Source organism: Heterodontus francisci, chromosome 6 (genome assembly GCF_036365525.1).
Source record: "Heterodontus francisci isolate sHetFra1 chromosome 6, sHetFra1.hap1, whole genome shotgun sequence".
Classification (NCBI taxonomy): domain Eukaryota; kingdom Metazoa; phylum Chordata; class Chondrichthyes; order Heterodontiformes; family Heterodontidae; genus Heterodontus; species Heterodontus francisci.
The window spans coordinates 64,380,048-64,403,135 of NC_090376.1; the positions used below are offsets into that span (position 1 = coordinate 64,380,048).

Consider the following 23,088-nt stretch of genomic DNA (forward strand, 5'->3'; position numbering starts at 1 on the left):
GTAAAAAACCCCACCTCTCTCAACCTATCCTAGTAACTGAGGGCCCACAAACTTGGTATCAGTATAGTGGCCCTCCTCTGAACATTCTCCAAGATCTCTATCCCTGTAAAAGGACCAAAAAAGGAAAAAGAATGGGAGAGCTACAGTGATAGGGGATTCTATGGTCAGGGGTACAGATAGGAGTTTCTGTAGCTGCAAACGTGACTCCAGGATGGTATGTTGCCATCCTGGTGCTAGGGTCAAGAATGTCATGGAGCGGCTGCAGGACATTCTGAAGGGGAAGGGTGAACAGTCAGAGATCGTGGTACACATTGGTACCAACAATATAGGTAGAAAGAGGGATGAGGTCCTGCAACAAGAATTTAGGGAGCTAGGTAGCAGGACCTCAAAGATTGTAATCTCTGGATTACTCCCGGTGCCACATGCTAGTGAGTATAGGAATAGGAGGATAGAGCAGATGAATGTGGGGCTAAAGAGATGGTGCAGGAGGGAGGGCTTTAGTTTCCTGGATCTTTGGTCTGTTTCTGGCGAAGGTGAGACCTCTACAAGTTGGACGGGTTGCACCTGAACCAGAACGGGACCAACATCCTTGCTGGGAGGTTTGCTGGTGCTGTTGGGGTAGTTTAAACTAATTTGGCAGGAGGATGGGATACAGAGTGGAGGTACAGTAGGGAGTGTTGCACAGTCAAATATCGAAGAGAAACTGAGTCAGTCTGGAAGGCAGAGCAAATATAGACCTGTTACGGCTCAAGCAAATAATGCAAAGCTTGATTGCGTCTATTTTAACGCACGGAGTCTTACTAGTAAGGCAGATGAATTGAGGGCGTTGAATGGGAATATGATATTATTGCTATCACAGAGACATGTTTTAGGGAAGGGCAGGACTGGGAGCTCAATATTCCAGGGCATAGAATCTTCAGGCGTGACGGGGAGGATGTAAAAGAGGAGGTGGAATTGTCACTGTTGATCAAGGAGTCAATTACTGCAGTAAGGAGGGATGATATCTGAGAAAGTTCCTCAAATGAGACCATATGGGTAGAACTTAAAAACAAAAAGGGGACAATCACTTGGCTGGGAGTGTACTACAGGCCTCCAAACAGTCAGGGAGAGATAGAGGAGCATATATGTAGACAAATCTCAGAGAGGTGTAAAAATAATAGGGTAATCATCGTAGGGGATTTCAACTTCCCCAATATTAACTGGGATAGTCTTAATGCAAAAGGCTTAAAGAGGGTGGAATTCTTAAAGTGCACACAGGAGAGTTTTTTGAGCCAGCACGTAGAAAGTCCTACAAGAGAAGGGGCAGTACTGGATCTAATCCTAGGGAATGAAGCCAGACAAGTGGTAGAAGTGTCAGTGGGGGAGCATTTCGGGGATAGTGACCATATCTCTGTAAGATTTAAGGTAGTTATGGAAAAGGACAAAGAGGGACCGGAAATAAAAGTACTGAATTGTGAGAAGGATGATTTCAATATGATAAAACAGGATCTGGTCAAAGTGGACTGGCAGCAGCTACTTGTAGGAAAGTCTACATCAGACCAGTTGGAGTCATTCATAAAGGAAATAGTGAGAGTTCAGGACCGACATGTTCCTGTAAAGGTGAAGGGTAGGACCAACAATTCCAGGGAACCCTGTATGTCAAGGGATATAGAGGATTAGATAAAGAAAAAAAAGGAGGTTTATGGCAAATTCAGAGCGCTGAAAACAGCGGAGGCCCTAGAGGAGTATAGAAAGTGTAGGGGGGTACTTAAAAAAGTAACTAGGAGAGCAAAGACGGGACATGAAAAAACACTGGCGGGCAAGATAAAGGAAAATCCCAAGGCGTTTTATAAGTATATTAAGGGCAAGAGGATAACGAGGGAAAGAGTAAGGTCCATTAAGGACCAAAGGGGCAATCTGTGTGAGGAGCCGAAGGACATAGGTGAGGTTTTAAATGATTACTTTTCATCTGTGTTCACTATGGAGAAGGACGATGTAGGTGTAGAGATCAGGGAAGGGGATTGTGATATACTTGAACAAACTAGCATTGAAAGGGAGGAAGTATTAGCTGTTTTTGTGGGCTTAAAAGTGGATAAATCCCCAGGCCCAGATGAGATGTATCCCAGGCTGTTATGTGAGGCAAGGGAGGAGATAGCAGGGGCTCACAAATTTTCAAATCCTCTCTGGCCACAGGAGAGGTACCAGAGGATTTGAGAACAGTGAATGTGGTACCATTATTCAAGAAGGATAGCAGGGATAAACCAGGTCATTACAGGCCAGTGAGTCTAACATCAGTGGTAGGGAAACTATTGGGAAAAATTCTGAGGGACAGGATTAATCTCCATTTGGAGAGGCAGGGATTAATCAGGGATAGTCAGCATGGCTTTGACAGGGGTAGATCGTGTTTGTTTGATTGAATTTTTCGAGGAGGTGACTAGATGTGCAGATGAGGGTAAAGCAGTTGATGTAGTCCACATGGAATTCAGTCAGGCTTTTGACAAGGTCCCGCATGGGAGATTGGTTAAGAAGAGCCCATGGGATCCAGGGCAATCTGGCAAATTGGATCCAAAATTGGCTTAGTGGCAGGAGGCAGAGGGTGATGGTGGAGGGTTGCTTTTGCAAGTGGAAACCTGTGACCAGTGGTGTACCGCAGGGATTGGTGCTGGAACCCTTGCTATTTGTAGCGTACATTAATGATTTAGGCGTGAATATCTAATCTAAATCAGGGGACATAATCACTGACCAACGCAAACAAATGGACCGCTGGGTTGAGCACTACCTAGAACTGTACTCCAGGGAGAATGTTATCACTGAGACTGCCCTCAATGCAGCCCAGCCTCTACCAGTCATGGATGAGCTGGACATACAGCCAACAAAATCGGAACTCAATGATGCCATTGATTCTCTAGCCAGCGGAAAAGCCCCTGGGAAGGACAGCATTACCCCTGAAATAATCAAGAGTGCCAAGCCTGCTATACTCTCAACACTACATGAACTGCTATGCCTGTGCTGGGACGAGGGAGCAGTACCACAGGACATGCGCAATGCCAATATCATCACCCTCTATAAAAACAAAGGTGACTGCGGTGACTGCAACAACTACCGTGGAATCTCCCTGCTCAGCATAGTGGGGAAAGTCTTTGCTCGAGTCGTTCTGAACAGGCTCCAGAAGCTGGCCGAGCGCGTCTACCCTGAGGCACAGTGTGGCTTTCGTGCAGAGAGATCGACCGTTGACATGCTGTTCTCCCTTCGTCAGATACAGGAGAAATGCCGTGAACAACAGATGCCCCTCTACATTGCTTTCATTGATCTCACCAAAGCCTTTGACCTCGTCAGCAGAAGTGGTCTCTTCAGACTACTAGAAAAGATTGGATGTCCACCAAAGCTACTAAGTATCATCACCTCATTCCATGACAATATGAAAGGCACGATTCAACATGGCGGCACCTCATCAGACCCCTTTCCTATCCTGAGTGGTGTGAAACAGGGCTGTGTTCTTGCACCCACACTCTTTGGGATTTTCTTCACCCTGCTGCTTTCACATGCGTTCAAGTCTTCTGAAGAAGGAATTTTCCTCCACACAAGATCAGGGGGCAGGTTGTACAACCTTGCCCGTCTAAGAGCGAAGTCCAAAGTACGGAAAATCCTCAGCAGGGAACTCCTCTTTGCTGACGATGCTGCTTTAACATCTCACACTAAAGAGTGCCTACAGAGTCTCATCGACAGGTTTGCGGCTGCCTGCAATGAATTTGGCCTAACCATCAGCCTCAAGAAAACGAACATCATGGGGCAAAACGTCAGAAATGCTCCATCCATCAATATTGGCGACCACGCTCTGGAAGTGGTTCAAGAGTGGTTCAAGGGTGGAAGTCAGAAACAGGAAAGGAGCAGTCACTTTGTTGGGAGTTTTCTATAGACCCCCCAATAGCAACAGAGACATGGAGGAACAGATTAGGAGGCAGATTTTGGAAAGGTGCAGAAGTAACAGGGTTGTTGTCATGGGTGACTTCAACTTCCCTAATATTGATTGGAACCTCCTTAGTGCAAATAGTTTGGATGGAGCAGTTTTTGTCAGGTGTGTCCAGGAAGGTTTCCTGACTCAATATGTAGATAGGCCGACTAGAGGGGAGACTATGTTGGACTTGGTGCTTGGCAACGAACCAGGCCAGGTGGCAGATCTCTCGGTGGGAAAGCATTTCGGTGATAGTGATCACAACTCCCTGACCTTTACTATAGTCATGGAGAGGGATAGGAGCCGACGGGATGGGAAAATATTTAATTGGGGGAGGGGGAATTACAATGCTATTAGGCAGGAACTGGGGAGCATAAATTGGGAACAGATGTTCTCAGGGAAATGCACGACAGAAATGTGGAGGTTGTTTAGGGAGCACTTGCTGCGACTGCTGGATAGGTTTGTCCCGATGAGGCAGGGAAGGGATGGTAGGGTGAAGGAACCTTGGATGACAAGAGATGTGGAACAGCTAGTCAAGAGGAAGAAGGAAGCTTACTTAAGGTTGAGGAAGCAAGGATCAGACAGGGCTCTAGAGGGTTACAAGGTAGCCAGGAAGGAACTGAAGAATGGACTTAGGAGAACTAGAAGGGGACATGAAAAAGTCTTGGTGGGTAGGATTAAGGAAAATCCCAAGGCGTTCTACACTTATGTGAGGAACAAGATGATGGCCAGAGTGAGGGTAGGGCCGATCAGGGATAGTGGAGGGAACTTGTGCCTGGAGTCAGAGGAGGTAGGTGAGGTCCTAAATGAATACTTTGCTTCAGTATTCACTAGTGAGAGGGACCTGGTCGTTTGTGAGGACAGCGTGGAACAGGCTGACATGCTAGAACAGGTTGAGGTTAAGAGGGAGGATGTGCTGGAAATTTTGAATGATATGAGGACAGATAAGTGCCTGGGGCCAGACGGGATATACCCAAGGATATTACGGGAAGCGAGGGAAGAGATTGCTGCGCCTTTGGCGATGATCTTTGCGTCTTCACTGTCCACTGGAGTACCACCGGATGATTGGAGGGTGGCAAATGTTGTTCCCTTGTTCAAGAAAGGGAATAGGGATAACCCTGGGAATTATCGACCGGTCAGTCTTACGTCGGTCGTGGGCAAATTATTGGAGAGGATTCTGAGAGACAGGATTTATGATTATTTGGAAAAGCATGGTTTGATTAGAGACAGTCAGCATGGCTTTGTGAGGGGCAGGTCATGCCTCACAAGCCTTATTGAATTCTTTGAAGATGTGACAAAACACATTGATGAAGGAAGAGCAGTGGATGTGGTGTATATGGATTTTAGCAAGACGTTTGATAAGGTTCCCCATGGTAGGCTCATTCAGAAAGTAAGGAGGCATGGGATTCAGGGAAAGTTGGCTGTCTGGATACAAAATTGGCTGGCCCATAGAAGTCAGAGGGTGGTAGTAGATGGAAAGTATTCAGCATGGAGCTCGGTGACCAGTGGTGTTCCACAAGGATCTGTTCTGGGACCTCTGCTCTTTGTGATTTTTATAAATGACTTGGATGAGGAAGTGGAAGGCTGGGTTAGCAAGTTTGCCGATGACACGAAGGTTGCTGGAGTTGTGGATAGTGTGGAAGGCTGTTGTAGGTTGCAACGGGACATTGACAGGATGCAGAGCTGGGCTGAGAAGTGGCAGATGGAGTTCAACCTGGAAAAGTGTGAAGTGGTTCATTTTGGAAGGTCGAATTTGAATGCAGAATACAGGCTTAAAGACAGGATTCTTGGTAGTGTGGAGGAACAGAGGGATCTTGGGGTCCATGTCCATAAATCGCTCAAAGTTGCCACCCAAGTTGATAGGGTTGTTAAGAAGGCGTATGGTGTGTTGGCTTTCATTAACAGGGGGATTGAGTTTAAGAGCCGCGAGGTTATGCTGCAGCTCTATAAGGCCCTGGTTCGACCACACTTGGAATATTGTGTTCAGTTCTGGTCGCCTCATTATAGGAAGGATGTGGAAGCTTTAGAGAGGGTGCAGAGGAGATTTACCAGGATGCTGCCTGGACTGGAGGGCATGTCCTACGAAGAAAGATTGAGGGAGCTAGGGCTTTTCTCATTGGAGCGAAGAAGGATGAGAGGTGACTTGATAGAGGGGTACAAGATGATGAGAGGCATAGATAGAGTGGATAGCCAGAGACTTTTTCCCAGGGTGGAAAGGGCTATCACCAGGGGGCATAATTTTAAGGTGATTGGAGGAAGGTTTCGGGGAGATGTCAGAGGTAGGTTCTTTACACAGAGAGTGGTGGGTGCGTGGAATGCGCTGCCAGCGGTGGTAGTAGAAGCAGATACATTAGGGGCATTTAAGCGACTCTTGGATAGGTACATGGATGATAGTAGAATGAAGGGTAGGTAGTTAGTTTGATCTTAGAGTAGGTTAAAGGTTCGGCACAACATCGTGGGCTGAAGGGCCTGTACTGTGCTATATTGTTCTATGTTCTACCTAGGCTCAACTATCACCAGTAACCTGTCTCTCGATGCAGAAATCAATAAGCGCATGGGAAAGGCTTCCACCGCTATGTCCAGACTGGCCAGGAGAGTATGGGAAAATGGCGCACTGACACGGAACACAAAAGTACGAGTGTATCAAGCCTGTGTCCTCAGTACCTTGCTCTATGGCAGCGAGGCCTGGACAACGTATGTCAGCCAAGAGCGACGTCTCAATTCATTCCATCTTCGCTGCCTCCGGAGAATACTTGGCATCAGGTGGCAGGACCGTATCTCCAACACAGAAGTCCTCGAGGCGGCCAACATCCCCAGCTTATACACACTACTGAGTCAGCGGCGCTTGAGATGGCTTGGCCATGTGAGCCGCATGGAAGATGGCAGGATCCCCAAAGACACATTGTACAGCGAGCTCGCCACTGGTATCAGACCCACCGGCTGTCCATGTCTCCGCTTCAAAGACGTCTGCAAACGCGACATGAAGTTCTGTGACATTGATCACAAGTCATGGGAGTCAGTTGCCAGCTTTCGCCAGAGCTGGCGGGCAGTCATAAAGGTGGGGCTAAAGTGTGGCGAGTCGAAGAGACTTAGCAGTTGTCAGGAAAAAAGACAAAAGCGCAAGGGGAGAGCAAACTGTATAACAGCCCCGACAAAAAAAAATTTCTGCAGCACCTGTGGAAGAGCCTGTCACTCTAGAATTGGCCTTTATAGCCACTCCAGGCGCTGCTCCACACACCACTGACCACCCCCAGGCGCTTACCCATTGTCTCTCGAGATAAGGAGGCCAAAGAAGATAGGAGGTTTGATCAGTAAGTTCGCAGATGACACGAAAATTGGTGGTGTCGTAAATAGTGTGGAGGAAAGCCTTAGATTACAGGACAATATAGATGGGCTGATAAGATGGGCAGAGCAGTGGCAAATGGAATTTAATCCTGAGAAGTGTGAGGTGATGCATTTTGGGAGGACTAACAAGGCAAGGGAATATACAATGGATGGTCGGACCCTAGGAAGTACAGAGGGTCAGAGGGACCTTGGTATACTTGTCCATAGATCACTGAAGGCAGCAGCACAGGTAGATAAGGTTAGGAATATATGGGATACTTGCCTTTATTAGCCGAGGCACAGAATATAAGAGCAGGGAGGTTATGATGGAGCTGTATAAAATGCTAGTTAGGCCACAGCTGGAGTACTGTGTGCAGTTCTGGGCACCACACTTTAGGAAGGATGTGATTGCACTGGAGAGGGTGCAGAGGGGATTCATCAGGATGTTGCCTGGGCTGGTGCATTTCAGCTATGAAGAGAGACTGGATAGGCTAGGGTTGTTTTCCTTAGAGCAGAGTAGACTGAGGGGGATCTGACTGGTGTATACAAAATTATGAGGGGCTTAGATAGGGTAGATAGGAATTAACTTTTTCCCTTAGTGGAGGGGTCAAAAACCAGGGGGCATAGATTTAAGGTAAGGGGCAGGAGGATTAGAGGGGATTTGAGGAAATATTTTTTCATCCAGAGGGTAGTTGGAATCTGGAACACTGCCTGAAGGGGTGGTAGAGGCAGGAACCCTCACAACATTTAAGTATTTAGATGAGCACTCGAAACGCCATAGCATACAAGGCTACGGGCCAAGTGCTGGAAAGTGGGATTAGAATAGATAGGTGCTTGATGCTTGGCACAGACATGATGGGCCAAAGGGCCTGTTTCTGTGCTGTATAACTCTATGACTCTAAAACTGGACACTTAGTCAAAGGTTTTTTGAAAGTTAAGCCACACAAAAAACCAAGCTTCCAACATTCACCAACTTTATCTCTTCCTCAAAAAATTTAAGCGGGTTGATGAGACAGGGGCTTTCTTCCAAAAGCTATGCTCAGATTCTATAATGACCCTTTGGCTTTCAAGGTCTGGCCTCCCTAGAGATATAGCACATTTCTAATGATCCCTTCCAACAACTTGCATATAAGTGAAGTCAAATTGTTTTAAAATATTGGTACAACATAGACCTCTGTCCAGTGCATGGAAAAATCCCAGACTCCATCAAGTTACTAAATATTTGAGCAAAGGCCTCACTGAGCACAACACCATCTTTTTGACCCTTGGTTGAATGCCATTAGCCCAAAGCACTTGAGAGATGACAATAAACATGATGGGAGAAGGATGGTGACTTTTGAAGTTGAGAAAAGAGGTACCATAATGGGTGAGGGGAAAAGCTTTGGGATAGCATTCCAGAGTGTGTGGTTGAGACAGCTGAAAGCTGTCTAGAGTTGGAGCAGAAAGAAGGGGAATACAAAGGGCGTCAGAACTAGAATAATAGAGAATAGCTGCAGGAACATAGGGCAAGGAGTCTGCAGAGACAAAGCAGGGCAAAGGTATGCAGTTACTTGAGACGAGAACAAATATTTTTAAATTAGCGTGATGGTGGATGGTGAGCCAATGAAGGTTGGCACAGACAGGGTGATAGGGGAAGTTGAACTTTAGACACCATAGGATGTCAGCAGTGAATTTGGAGCTGTAAAGGGAACAGAGGAGACATGCAAGGAGAGCAATGGAATAAATCAATCTGGACATGGCAGACACGTGGCTATGGAAATCAGTCACAGTGGAATGGAGATAGGAATGGAGGTGGGTGAGGTTGTAGAGGTGTAAATCAGTAGTCTTGGTAGTGATGATGATGTGGGCTTTGAAGTTTCATTTAAGGTCAAAAAGCAAACTGCTGGGCTCAGAATAAATGAATTGTCAGAAAGAGAGGTAGAGTTGACAGTAAAATGCAGAGTCTTTGGCAGGAATAAGTTTAGTTTTAGTTTAGTTTAGTTTAGAGATACAGCACCGAACAGGCCCTTCGGCCCACCGAGTCTGTGCCGACCATCAACCACCCATTTATACTAATCCTACACTAATCCCATATTCCTACCACATCCCCACCTGTCCCTATATTTCCCTACCACCTACCTATATTAGGGGCAATTTATAATGGCCAATTTACCTACCAGCCTGCAAGTCTTTTGGTTTGTGGGAGGAAACCGGAGCACCCGGAGAAAACCCACACAGACACAGGGAGAACTTGCAAACTCCACACAGGCAGTACCCAGAATTGAACCCAGGTCGCTGGAGCTGTGAGGCTGCGGTGCTAACAGGATGACGTAAAGGGAATTCTTGCTCATTTAAGGCTTGATGTTGGGTAAGCAGTTGGACAAAAGAGTGTTATTCAAGGTATTATGTCTCCTGGTTGTTTTCTGGCTCCCATATGTTGGAAATAATCACACTTTAGACTTGGAATGACTAGAGTCTTTGTTTTAATCATTCAGCTTCATGCTCTCTGCTATACGACTCCCCTAGCTGGTTTCCTGTTACGTCACATGACCCTCCAGTGCAGCCGTGAATGTGGCCCCTCCAGAACACTTACACATAACAATTAGTTCCTAGCACTTTACAGATGGTATAACATTATATAACATCCCTCTTTCTTTAAAAACATAATGTCCCTATATTGATATAACTGTCCTTGTCATTAACTTTTTCTAAACTAAAGAAGATTATCAACTGACTTTTGGAAATAATCTGATCCCAGTTTAGGGTCTCTTACAACGTGTATTCTTTTCTAAAAATATTATTCACTGTATCACTTAGATGGTAAGATGCTGCACTTCCATCTTGTAGATTTGGCATTCGTTGCTCTCAGTGGCGAGTTGGCACACTGCACAGGCGATGTTGTGCGCGTTGCTCCTGGTGTTGTCGGAGTCGTGCTCGCTATTGCTAATGTTGTGTCACTTGCTGGTGGCGTTGTTAATGTTGTCTTGCTGGATAGTGATGTTTCCAGTGTTGTTGATGGTCTTTTCGGTTTGTTCGGCCCAGCTGTAGGTTGAATATGGATTCTGTTGCTTCTCATTTGGTTACCAGTTTCAGTCTCAATGATATATGACCTTGGAGTCTCAGCTCCACTGACAACTTTTGCTGGGCTCCAGGTTTTCATGATTGGATATTGTACATGTACTGTTTGTCCTTTCAACAGCTCAGGTAGGGATTTAGCAAGCTTGTTGAAGTGTTGCTCTTCTCTTACCTGTGCTTCAGTGAGTTGTTGTCTCACTTCCTCCTGGCCACTTGGAGGATGTATTTTGCTTGGCAGAGTAGTCTTATATTAGCACCGCAGCCTCACAGCTCCAGCAACCCAGGTTCAATTCTGGGTACTGCCTGTGTGGAGTTTGCAAGTTCTCCCTGTGTCTGCGTGGGTTTTCTCCGGGTGCTCCGGTTTCCTCCCACTGCCAAAGACTTGCAGGTGATAGGTAAATTGGCCATTATAAATTGCCACTAGTATAGGTAGGTGGTAGGGGAATATAGGGACAGGTGGGGATGTGGTAGGAATATGGAATTAGTGTAGGATTAGTATAAATGGGTGGTTGATGGTCGGCACAGACTCGGTGGGCTGAAGGGCCTGTTTCGGTGCTGTATCTCTTAAAAAAACAGCTCTGCAGGTGATTTCATGTCAGCCTTGAGAGGTGTGGATCAGAGTGACAATAAGGCCAGATTTGGGTCTTCCTTTGTCTCTTGGCATTTCGCAAGGGTTCTTTTGACCGTCTGGACGTGTCTTTCTATAAACCCATGTCCCTGTGAGTAGTGTGGTGATGAGGTGATGGTGTTGAACCCATACTGGTCAGCAAATTCCTTAAATTCTCTGAATGCGAATTGGGTGCCATTGTCACATATTAATCTTGCAGGAATCACTTGCTCAGCGAACAGAACTCGTACTGCTGAGATGATTGTTGTGGCTCTCAAGTCTTTCACCTTCAGGATAACAGGGAACTTTGAGTAGTAGTCTGCAACTATGAGATACCATTAATGATTGTGTGTGAATGAATCATCTCCGACAGTATGCCATGGTCTGGGTGGTACTTCAGTAGCTATCATCTCCTCTTGTTGCTGTGTGTTTCTGTACTTCCGGCATTCATTGCATGTAGACACCATATTTTCAATGTCTTTGTATATGCCTATCCAGTAGACAGCTGATCTGGCTCTGAGCTTACACTTCTCCATTTCCATGTGGCCTTCATGTATCTTCTGGAGAGGTTCTCCCTGCATTGTTTGGGAGATGATTATTCTGGATCAGGCTAGCAGAACACCATCTTCTAGTGAGATGTCATCTCTGATAGACAAGTCCTGCCATATTGTTGGCTGTGTTTGCTGTATCTTATCAGGCCATCCCTGGATCACTTGCTGAGATAGCATCTGTAACTCCTCGCCTTTGCTAGTCTCATCTCTATTTGACTAAGTTTTGGTGGTGTTACATTCACTCAATGATAAATCTTTACACCTAGATCTTCTATCTCGTGTTTCTCCTTTGGCGAAACTAGATAGGGTATCTGCCAGCACCATTTCCCTTCCTGGCTTGTATTTCAAAGTGAAATCATAACTCTGAAGCCTCAAGAGTAACCTCCGCAGTCTTGCTGGTGCTTTACATAGATTTTTCTTGTAGATCTGCTTCAGTGGATGATGATCACTCTCCACTATGAACTTTCTCCCATAGAGATATGTGTGAAACTTCTCACATCCATACACAACTGCCAAAAGATCTTTTTATGTTGGCATATCTTGTCTCAGCTGAGGTTAGAGGTTTGAATGCAAATTGGCTTCCCCTCTTGTACCAGGGCCTTTTTTTAATTTTATTTTTTATTTTTATTTAGAGATACAGCACTGAAACAGGCCCTTCGGCCCACTGAGTCTGTGCCGACCAAGAACCACCCATTATTATACTAACCCTACAGTAATCCCATATTCCCTACCACCTACCTACACAAGGGGCAATTTACAATGGCCAATTTACCCATCACCTGCAAGTCTTTGGCAGTGGGAGGAAACCGGAGCACCCGGCGAAAACCCACACGGTCACAGGGAGAACTTGCAAACTCCGCACAGACAGTACCCAGAATTGAACCCGGGTCCCTGGAGCTGCGAGGCTGCGGTGCTAACCACTGTGCCGCCCAAGACCTTTTGTAGAAGCGTCTACATGCAGAGTGATGGGTTTCTTTCTGATGTAGTATGACAGACTTGTCTCCTTGCATACTACCTTTTTGAGTTTGTTGAAACTCCTGTCATGTGACTCTCACCATGGGTACTCTGCATCTTCTTTCATCAGCTCCCGAAGGTTTGCTGTGTGTTCCAACATGTGCGGTATGAAGGAGCTCATGTATTGGATCAAGCCAAGGAAACTTCTCAACTCTCTTTGATCTCTTGGGGCTTCCATCCCAGAGATGGCTGAGATTCTTTCAGGATTCGACTCGACTCCGTCAGGTGTGTACATCATTCCGAAGAACTAGCATTCTGTTACTTTCACAATGCATTTGTCTGTGTTTAACTTGATCCCGGCTTTCCTGGTTCTCTCCATGGCTTCATGTAGATGGTTGTTATGATCTTTACCATCTACTCCATATATCTGGATATCATCTGCTATGCTGACTGCTCCTTTGCATCCTCTGTATGTCTCGTCTACTTTCTGTTGGAATGCATCCTGGCTCACTATAAGGCCAAAAGGTAGATGCAGGAATTTGTACTGTCTAAAGGGTGTTTGAATGTTGTCAACAGTGAAGACTCTGCATCTAGCTTCACATTCCAGTAGCTATTTCTGTCATCAGGCTTGCTGAAAACAGTTGCCCCTGCCAGTGCTGGTGTGATCTCTTCCAGTGTTGGAATAGGGTAGTGATCCCTCTTTATTGCTTGGTTAAGATCTTTGAGATCCACAGAAATTCTTAGCCGCCCATTTGGCTTCTCTCTCACCACGATAGAACTTACCCAATCTGTAGGCTGTTACTCTGGCAATCATCTTCTTTTCTTCCATATCTTGGTGCTCTCTTTCAAGCTTCCAGCATTTCTTGTTTTTGTTTCAGATTTCCAGCATCCGCAGTATTTTGCTTTCCTTTTAGTTCTATTGGTACTTTACAAGGGTGATGAATCACTGGTTTCATTGCTGGGTCAATAGTGATGTGATGCTCAAAATCTTCAAAGCATCCAACTGTCTCATCAAAACTCTCTGGGTACATCTGTACCAGATCATCTTTGCTTCTGATTGGAGGGCGCTTTTCAATGGGTGTACTGTCTTCAACCCTCAGTGGGGCCTCTTTCACCTCATTGTTTACTGAGATAATCTGCATCTCTTTGCAACTACTCAACCCCAGAATAGCAGAAGCATCTGTTTCAGTGATGTAGAGCATACAATTAACATCTTTCCCTTGTGTGTTACTCTGATTTGGGTTGTTCCTAGCTGTCGCGTCTCAGATCCCCTGTGTGCTGTTAGCATGATGTTGTTCGGTTTCAGAGCACCTTTCCTTGGATAGCCATTTTCTTCCAAATTTTCAGAAAAGATCTTTTGGTATAGTCTGAGCAGGATGATGTTCCTCTGTACTCCAGTATCAATCTTCATCTTCAGATTTATCATTGTAGGCTTATGTCTCACCCTCTTTCTGAGCTGAATGATCGTGTGAATTTATTTTCTTTGGGAACTGTCGCACCCAGACACTTCATGCAATTGTATGGTTCCTATGTCTATTGTGTTCTCAAAGCCATTGTCATCTGCCAGGGTATGGATGTTTTGATTTCTTTCACTACTCATTCGCTCTGTTACTCTGGCTCTGGTGACTTGTCTACCACCTTCTTCCCTTGTTCTGCACATCTTTTCCCAGTGATTGGTCTTTCCGCAAGCTCTGCAGATTGATCCATATGCAGGACATTTCCTTCTGTCTACGAATTCATGTGGTCATTCATAGCTCCTGCACGTCTTCCTCTCTCTTTGGTGTACATTCTTTCGTTGTTGTTTCACTGCATCAACCCTGCTGCATTTCTCTTGGCTTAACGGAAGGCTAGCTGTTTGGGTAGTGAGCGTCTTCATCTGCTCGTGGCTTCATGTGTTCTGGCAGTGTCAACAGCCTGTGATATTGTGAGCTTGTCCTTTCCAATTAGAGTTTTCTGTACTTCAGAATGTGCAGAGCCCCAAATGAGATGATCTATCAGCCTTTCGTCTGTGTCTTCAAATTTACATTTACTGGCTGCATTGTTCAATCTTGTTACAGAATTGTCAATAGGCTCACCCACTTCCTGTCTGAGGCCTTGAAATTCATATCGGTAGATTCGATGATTTGATTTTGGCTGGAGAAGGGTGCCGAATCTTTCAAATATTTTGTCTGTGTTTCTGCTGTCCTCTTCACTTAGCTTCCAGATGTTAAATAAATGTAATCCTTTATCTCCTGCCCACAGAGGGATATAGCTGACCCTCTCCTCTTTGCTAGTGTCTTTTAGGAAACTACTGAATGTCAATCTGCACTTTTGTTTAAACTTCTCAAATGTCTCTACGACATCATCAGCTTCCCAATTCATAATGGGCTGGAACTGTGCATTCATTCCAGTCCCGGCTAACATTTCATTTTCGCACAATTCACAGAGGTTTTCTTTTTCTCTCTCTGGCACTAATTTGGGTCAATTTTTCCAATCTAATTCAGCATTAAATTCATTTAAAATGTTTTGTGTTTACTCAGACACTCACTGCCACCATATTATGTCTCCTGGTTGTTTTCTGGTTCCCATATGTTAAAAATAATCACACTTTAGACTTGGAAAGACTAGAGTCTTTGTTTTAATCATTCAGCTTCATGCTCTCTGGTATAGGACTCCCACAAGTTGGTTTCCTGTTACATGTCACATGACTCTCCAGTACAGCCGTGAATGTGGCCCCCCCCCCCCAACCCCCGGAATACTTACACATAACAGTTAGTTCCTAGATAATTAGTTCCTAGCACTTTACAGATGGTATAATATATAACACAGGTGTCATGAAAGCTGCATTTCGGAAACAATTCAAGGCACTTTATAGAGGAATGAAAAAAAGTAAAGCAGATAATGAGGGAAAAGAAATGGATACCGAGCTATGGTGGAAGAATTAGAAAGAGGGCTAAAAGTTTGGTTGAAAAGATATAATTTGGCTGTTTTTTTGTGTGTCAATTCCAAGAAATAGAGAGCCAAGGTGACTGAAGATGCAGCCAACATCGGGTTGAATTTCACTGCCTTCCTCAATCATCTTGGAATGCAAAGATAACACCCGGTTTCTCTTGTTCACTACCAACCATGTTTTTAAACCCCTCTATCTGACCTTTCCAACATGTATGAGGAGTTCATGGACTCCTTTATCATTAAGACTGGGACCATCCATTCTGTTGCTTCTGCTGCATCCTTCACCTAGCCTACCAAGCCAAACTTACCCCAAGGCTCCACCCAATCCTAAACCTGAACTCTCATTTTTCTCTAGTTTCTCACCTATCTCCCCTCATGTCCTCTATGAGCTCATCTTGTCCATGAAACCAACCTCCAGCTCCCTCGACCCTATTCCCACTAAAATGTTAACCACCCAACTTCCCTTTCTCGCTAACTGATGTTGTTAGCAGTTTTGTCTCCTCAGGTACTTTCCCCCTCCCTTTTAAATGTGCCATCATTAGCCCCCCTCCTCAAAAACCCACGTTTGACCCCTATCCTGGAAAACTCCCGCCTCATCTCCAATCTCCCTTTCCTCTTCAAAATCTTTGTGTCGTCGCCTACAAATACATGCACATCTTTCCTGCAACTCCTTTCTAATCAGATTTCCATCCCTGCCACAGCACACAGCCCTCAAAGTCACAAATTCCATCCTATGTGCCTGTGTCCATGGTAAATTATCCCTCCTATCCTTCTTGACTTGTCTGCATCATTTTCACCTGGTTCACCACACCATCCTCCTCCAATACCTCTTTCCTGGTTACAGCTGTGGAACTGCCCTCTCCTGGTTCCATTCTTCTCTATCCAATTGTATCCAGACAATCTTCTGCAAAGGTTTCTCTTTCCGCTCCTGTATCTGAAGTCCACCAAGGATATATCATTGGCCCATTCCTATTACTCATCTACATGCTGCCCCTGATGACACCATCTGAAAACATATCAGATTTCACATATACTTTAAACACCTGGCTCTGCCAGATCACTTGTCTCAACCCCTCCACTGCCTGATTTGTCATGCTGCTTGTCCAACATCCAGTATTGGATGATTATAAATTTCCTCCAATTAAATAAGCTATTATCTTCAGCACTCACACAAATCCCATCCCCCTCCCTGGCCACTGTTTCAGGCTGAACCAAATCATTTGGGATCCTATTTGACCCTAAGCTAAGCTACCAACCCCATACTCTCTCCATTATCAAACCTGCCTACTTCCACTTAATTAATATCGCCCGTCTCCACCCTTTCTTCAACCCACCTGCTCCTGAAACCATCATCAATGCTTTTTTTACCCTCAGACTTAACCATTCCAATGTTCTCCTGGCTGTCCTCTCATCTTCCACCCTTTATAAACTTGAGCTCATCCAAAATCTAATATTCTAACTCACATCAAGTCCTATTCATCCATCACTGTGCTCACTGACCTACATCGGCTCCCAGTCCAATAAAGCCTCAAATTTAAAGTACTCAACTAAAATAACAAGAAAATACTGCTGATGCTGGCAATCGGAAATAAAAGCAGAAAGTGCTGGAAATACTCAGCAGGTCTGACAGCATCTATGGAGAGAGAAACAGAGTTAACTATTACCACTCCTTTTGACTTTTATTCCATGACATCTTTGTCATTTAATCTCTCCTGCCCTCTGACCTATTACAAACCTTCCCTTTTGTTCTTCTTCCCCTGCGCCCCCCCCCTTTCACTTGCTCAAAACCTATTGCATTTCTAATCTTTGCCAGTTCTGTTTAGCTTAGTTTAGTTTAGTTTAGTGATACAGCACTGAAACAGGCCCTTCGGCCCACCGAGTCTGTGCCGACCATCAACCACCCATTTATACTAACCCTACACTAATTCCATATTCCTACCACATCCCCACCTGTCCCTATATTTCCCTACCACCTACCCATACTAGGGGCAATTTATAATGGCCAATTAACCTATCACCCTGCAAGTCTTATGGCATGTGGGAGGAAACCGGAGCACCCGGAGGAAACCCACGCAGACACAGGGAGAACTTGCAAACTCCACACAGGCAGTACCCAGAATTGAACCCGGGTCGCTGGAGCTGTGAGGCTGTGGTGCTAACCACTGCGCCACTGTGCCGCCCTGATGAAACACTAACTCTGTTTCTCTCTCCACAGATGCTGCCAGACCGATTGAGTATTTCCAGCACTTTCTGTTTTTATTTAAAATTTTCAACCTTGTGTTCAAATCCCTCCATGGTCGCACTACCACTGCAAGCTCCATAACTCTCCGAAAACTCAGCATTCTTCCAATTCTACTGTCTTGTGCATCCCAGCTTTTCTTCACCCAACAATGGTGGCCATGTCGTCAGCTATCTAGGCCTTAACCTCTGGAATTCCCTCCCAAAAACCTGTCCAATCTCTACCTCTCTCACCTCCTTTGAGAATCTCCTTAAAACCTATCTTTTTCATCACCTATCCTAATTTGTAGCTTGGTGTCAGATATGGTCTGATAACACTCCTGTAAATTGCCTTGGGCTGTTTTACCATGTTAAAGGCACTGTATAAATTTAAGTTGTTGGTCCTATTGAATTTTGATAATTCTGCAAAATAACACTTGATCTGCCTTTTTATTTTGCTCCAGTTGGTAATAAGTGATTTATTTAAAAATAAAGAACATTTGCCTTTATTGAACATTGTTGATGTTTAGATTAGGCAAAATTCAACATCTTACACCATATAAAACATTAATGCATGACCTGTAAATCATGAAACCAGAAATGTCATTGTTTTTAAGTTGTTGGTTATACATTGCACTGATGAATCAAAATATAATACAATTTTTTTATTCAAAAGGTAGAAATTCCTGAATGTTTAAGATGTATCATATATTTGTATAACATTACATTAAAAACACCGTTTTTATTGTAATTATGCTTTTGGAGGAATTGATGATCAGAAAGGAGTCTGAAGGCACAATTCAATGCCTATTCTTCAGGATCAGGAACCTCATACCCCAGATTACTAGCAGATGGGAAGAGAGCCTAGAAAATTATACTAATTTCATCCATCTTTTTCTACCCAGCCAGACTATGGAGAGTTTCAAACCAGGCAAAGAATCAGAAGCCAAGTCACTTCAGTAAGGCAGTGAATGCTTTTCTCAGGCCTCAACTACAAATAAACCAAAATTACATTGATAATACATGCAGCAGTTCAGCAAAAGCAAGATTCAGTCTGTAATATGTCTACTGTGAAAAAAGAGAATTACTTACCATAACAATTCCTGTTATGTGAAAGAGGATTCTTTAGTGAAGGCCTGCTACCCGACCCGAACCTGACGACATCAAAAGGATATAAATAGGTTAACTGAGTGGGCAAAGATCTGGCAGATGGAGTATGTTGTGGGAAAATGTGAGGGTACCCACTTTGGCGGGAAGAATAGAAAAGCAGAGTATTATTTAAATGGCTAGAGACTGCAGAATGCTGTGGTACAGAAGGATCTGGGTGTCCTTGTACATGAATCACAAAAGGTTAGCATGCAGATTGTCATGCATGGAAGGAGCCGTGATGAAATAAATAATGAAATGGAAGAATCATGAATTTTTAAAAATCAACTGTTAAACAAAACCACAAATACATGGCCGTTTGTACCACAGTCAAAATGAAGTAGCGGTCACGTGGCCCCTCCTGTACTGGAAATCAATAAACCTATCTACAAGAATGGAACTCGTTAACTTCTGAACTAGCTCTCGGGAGAATCCATTTGAAATTGAAAAAAGCACTATTGCATTAATTACTCTTATCAACATGAATGGAGTAACAAAGGATTCTGGAGACTGAAGGACTCACAGCACAAACCAAAATTGAATAGGTGTGAAATAGCAACTTTTAACAGAAGGGTCCCCATTCAGACATCAACTGATAGCTATGGTCTCCAGACCCTGGTCCATTGTGTAGTCACATCAGGGGAGTGCGCCATGTGTCACCCAACAGAAACTCTAATGTGATGAATTTTTACCTCAAAAGGGTAAACCTCTGGAGAGAGAGGGGCAGATCAAGTCAACACTTTCAAAAAGCAGTCCAGCCAGGGACTGCGAAAGAGACTCAGAGAAGCAAGGAAGAAGCACTGCTGCTAATTCTACACTTCAACTTGCTGCAGCAGAGAACATAAAGTGACCATCACCTCCAGTCTGCAGTTTTAACCACCAGAAAATCTACAATACCTCAACAAGTTCAAGACTACAAACACCCAGACCTGTACCTTTAAAAGAGACTGTGCTGAGAAAATTCAACAGATTTACTATAAACCACGAACACCTAGCTCACTTTGAACTTTAAACTGTGTGTGTGTGTGTGTGTGTGTCTGTGAGTGAATGTGTGCGTGGATGAGGTGCGACCTTTTCGGGAATTGTGTAAAAGTAGTTACCTTTTTTAACTTGTGAGAAAACAAGTCATTTGTTTGTTTATTTGACCTGAAAGACATTCAGGAAGAGGCTAACTCGTCATTTTTAACAAAACACGTTTGTGGTCAGTTGGGAGGTGAACAGTGGGAACCACCCATACCCCTTTATACCTGTCTGTAACAAATTTGGGGCTTAAAGCAGAGATTTTAAACAATCAGATTAAACGAGAGATTTGAAAAGGAATGAAAATTGACCTCTAAAACAGTATCATTCTTTTCTTCTCTAGAAACAAAAGACATGGCCACATTTAATGAAAAATTAGTCGAGCAGGGAGGCATACCCCATAACATGTTAAATCAATTAAGTGTTGAAGATTTGGAAGTTGCAGCTGCCCTGGGTGGGAGTCACGTTCAAAGAAAAAACAAAGAAATCTGAAATCCTTAAAAATTCAGCTAACCATTTTAATCTTATCCAGAACCAGAAGATGCAGACATAGACCCTGAAACTGAAAAGATAGATTGAGAGAAGATTCAATTTTTTTCATGGGATGGGGGTGTCACTGGCAAGGCCAGCATTTGTTGCCCATCCCTAATTGCCCTTGCCAACTGAGTGGCTTGCTTGGCCATTTCAGAGGGCAGTTCAAAGTCAGCCATTTTGCTGTGCGTCTGGAGTCACATGTCGGCCAGACCAGGTAAAGACAGCAGATTTCCTTCCCTAAAGGACATTAGTGAACCAGATGGGTATTTATGACAATCAATGATAGTTTCATGGCATCATTACGGAGATTAGCTTTCAATTCCAGATTTTATTAATTTATTGAATTTATTAATTAATTCTTTAAATTCTGCCAGCTGCCATTTGAACCCTTGTACCCCAGGGCATTCGCCTGTGCCTACTGGATTACTAGTCGAGTGACATTACCACTATGCCACCGGCTCCCCAATGGAAATGCGAAAATTGGAATTACAAAAGGAAAAAGAGGAAAGAGTATTGCAGTTTCAAAAGAAAAAAAAGAGGAGACAGATTCCAGTTGCAAGAAGAGAGTTTCCGTTGAAAAGAGAGGAAAGACAATTGCAGGGAAGAGAGGATAAAGTGAAGAAGGTTGAGTTAGAAAAGCTGCAAGCACGAGGTGAGAATGCCACCAGCCACTCAAACCTTATCCTCAATTCAGAGCAAAACTTTGATGTATTAAGATACTCACAGTTAGTGCTAGAATTTAATGAGGATGTGGTTGAGTCCTATTTTATCTCCTTTGAGAAAATAGCTGACAGGATAATATGGCCAAAAGAATATTGGACCCTCCTCTTAGAAAGCAAATTGGTGGGTAGAGCTCGTGAACAAAAATTGTAATATTAACTGCATACAAGTTAGTTCCTGAAGCCTATCAGCAACAGTTTTGAAATGCTAGGAAAAGACCTGCCCAAACCTTTATCAAATTTGAAAGGATGAAACATATGGCATTCAATCGCTGGATCTGATCTCTTAGACATATGAAAATCTCATATGAAAATTTGAGGGAAGTGATTTTACCAGAAGAATTTAAAAATAGCATTCTCCTTTACACTAGATTGATTACAGAGATGAGGGGTTTGTCTTATGAAGAGAGATTGAGCAGTTTAGGCCTTTACTCTCTAGAGTTTAGAAAATGAGAGGAGATCTAATTGAGGTATATAAGATGATTAAGGGGATTGACAAAGTAGACGTAGAGAGGATGTTTTCTCTTGTGGGGCAATCTAGAATGAGACGTCATAGTTTTAGGATAAGGGGTAGCAGATTTAAAACAGAGATGAGGCGAAATTACTTTTCTCAAAGGGTCGTGAGTCTGTGGAATTCACTACCCCAGAGTGCAGTGGATGCTGGGACACTGAGTAAATTTAAGGAGGAGATAGATAGATCTTTAATTAGTAATGGGTAGAAGGGTTATGGAGAATGGGCAGGAAAGTGGAGTTGAGGCCAAGATGAGATCAGCCATGATCGTATTGAATGACTGAGCACACTCGAGGGGCTGAATTGCCTACTCCTGCTCCTAGTTCTTATGTTCTAAGACTCATATTGAAGAACAAAGAAATACAAGGGTAAGAGAACCAGCTGCAATGGTACACAATTATGATCTTACTCATAAATCCGTTTTTCAGGGAAAACCCTTCCATAATAATCCCCAGAAGTCCGGGAAGGATAGAAAGTGGGATAATGATAAAAGATGGGGTGCTAGTGAAAAAGGAACCAAAAGTGAGCATGCAAGAAGCCCACCACCAATAAAGAAAGGAAATGCAGAGGGCAGGAATGCTTTCCACAGATCCTTTTGTTCCCATTGCAGCAAAACAAGGCATGTAAGAGCTAAATGTCAGAAGTTAAAAGGAAACCCATAAATCTTGTAACCATTCAGAAGGCTAGCCTAGAAAAGGATGCCCAAGCTGGCCTGTGACCCTAACCACAGTAATGAACCCCTCAAAGAATAGTGCCCTGGATGTGGCATAAATAGAAAAGATCCCTGAAGGTTATCAGGATTTTGTTTCAAAGGGAAAGATGTTCCCATACCCCTCTAATGAGGCAGGCAAATCCATTGTCCTGCTCTGAGATACAGGGGCATGCAATCCTTAATGCTAGTTAAAGGCATGACCGTCCCACCAGACAGCTCACTCAAGGCAAAGGTAAGAGGTAATTGAGGGAAGGTGCATGTCAGTGCCCTTGTATCGGGTCCACCTGCAGTGTGACCTCATATCTGGACCAGTTACAGTAGGGATTGTTCATCATCTGCCTGTGACCGGAATAGATTTGCTGCTAGGCAATGATTTGGCTGGAAGTAAAGTGGTAGCAGCTCCAGTGGTCTTAGACCAGCCAAATGAGGCAGAGAGACAGAACAAATACAGGAGGAAGTCCCTGGAAGCTTTCCTGCCTGTGTAGTAATCCGGTCCATTGCTAAGCATGATCCAACAGAGCAGGCTGAGCCAGTAATTCAATCAGATGACACAGAGGTCTGGCTGGCTGACACGTTTTTTAGAGATTTAGGGGAGGTGTACAATAGATCCTGCTTAATTGAAGCCCAGCAGACAGACCCTGATTTAAAAAAGATAGTGCTGACAGCCTATTCTGAAGCAGAGGCAGAGAAACTGCCTGGATGCTACTATTTTAAAAATGAAATGATGAGAAAATGGAGACTCCCACAGTGACTTGCAGAGGAAAACTGGACAGTAGTTCACCTAATTGTAGTTCCCCTTAAATATCATAGGGAAACTTTGCGAACTTCCCATGAAATCCCTATGGCTGGTCACATGGGTATCAGAATGACACAGGCC

At 44.1% G+C, this 23,088-nt stretch overlaps 1 protein-coding gene across 2 annotated transcripts in view; it reads right to left on the bottom strand.

Moving 5' to 3' along the window:
• The window catches only part of LOC137370974 (augurin-like), a 126,661-nt gene that overhangs the window by 101,963 nt on the left and 1,610 nt on the right, over positions 1-23,088 (bottom strand). For both annotated transcript variants that reach the window (XM_068032871.1, XM_068032870.1), the window contains exon 2: positions 18,662-18,723. The gene's annotated coding sequence lies outside the window, so the exon portion shown is untranslated. The remainder of the gene's footprint in view (positions 1-18,661; positions 18,724-23,088) is intronic.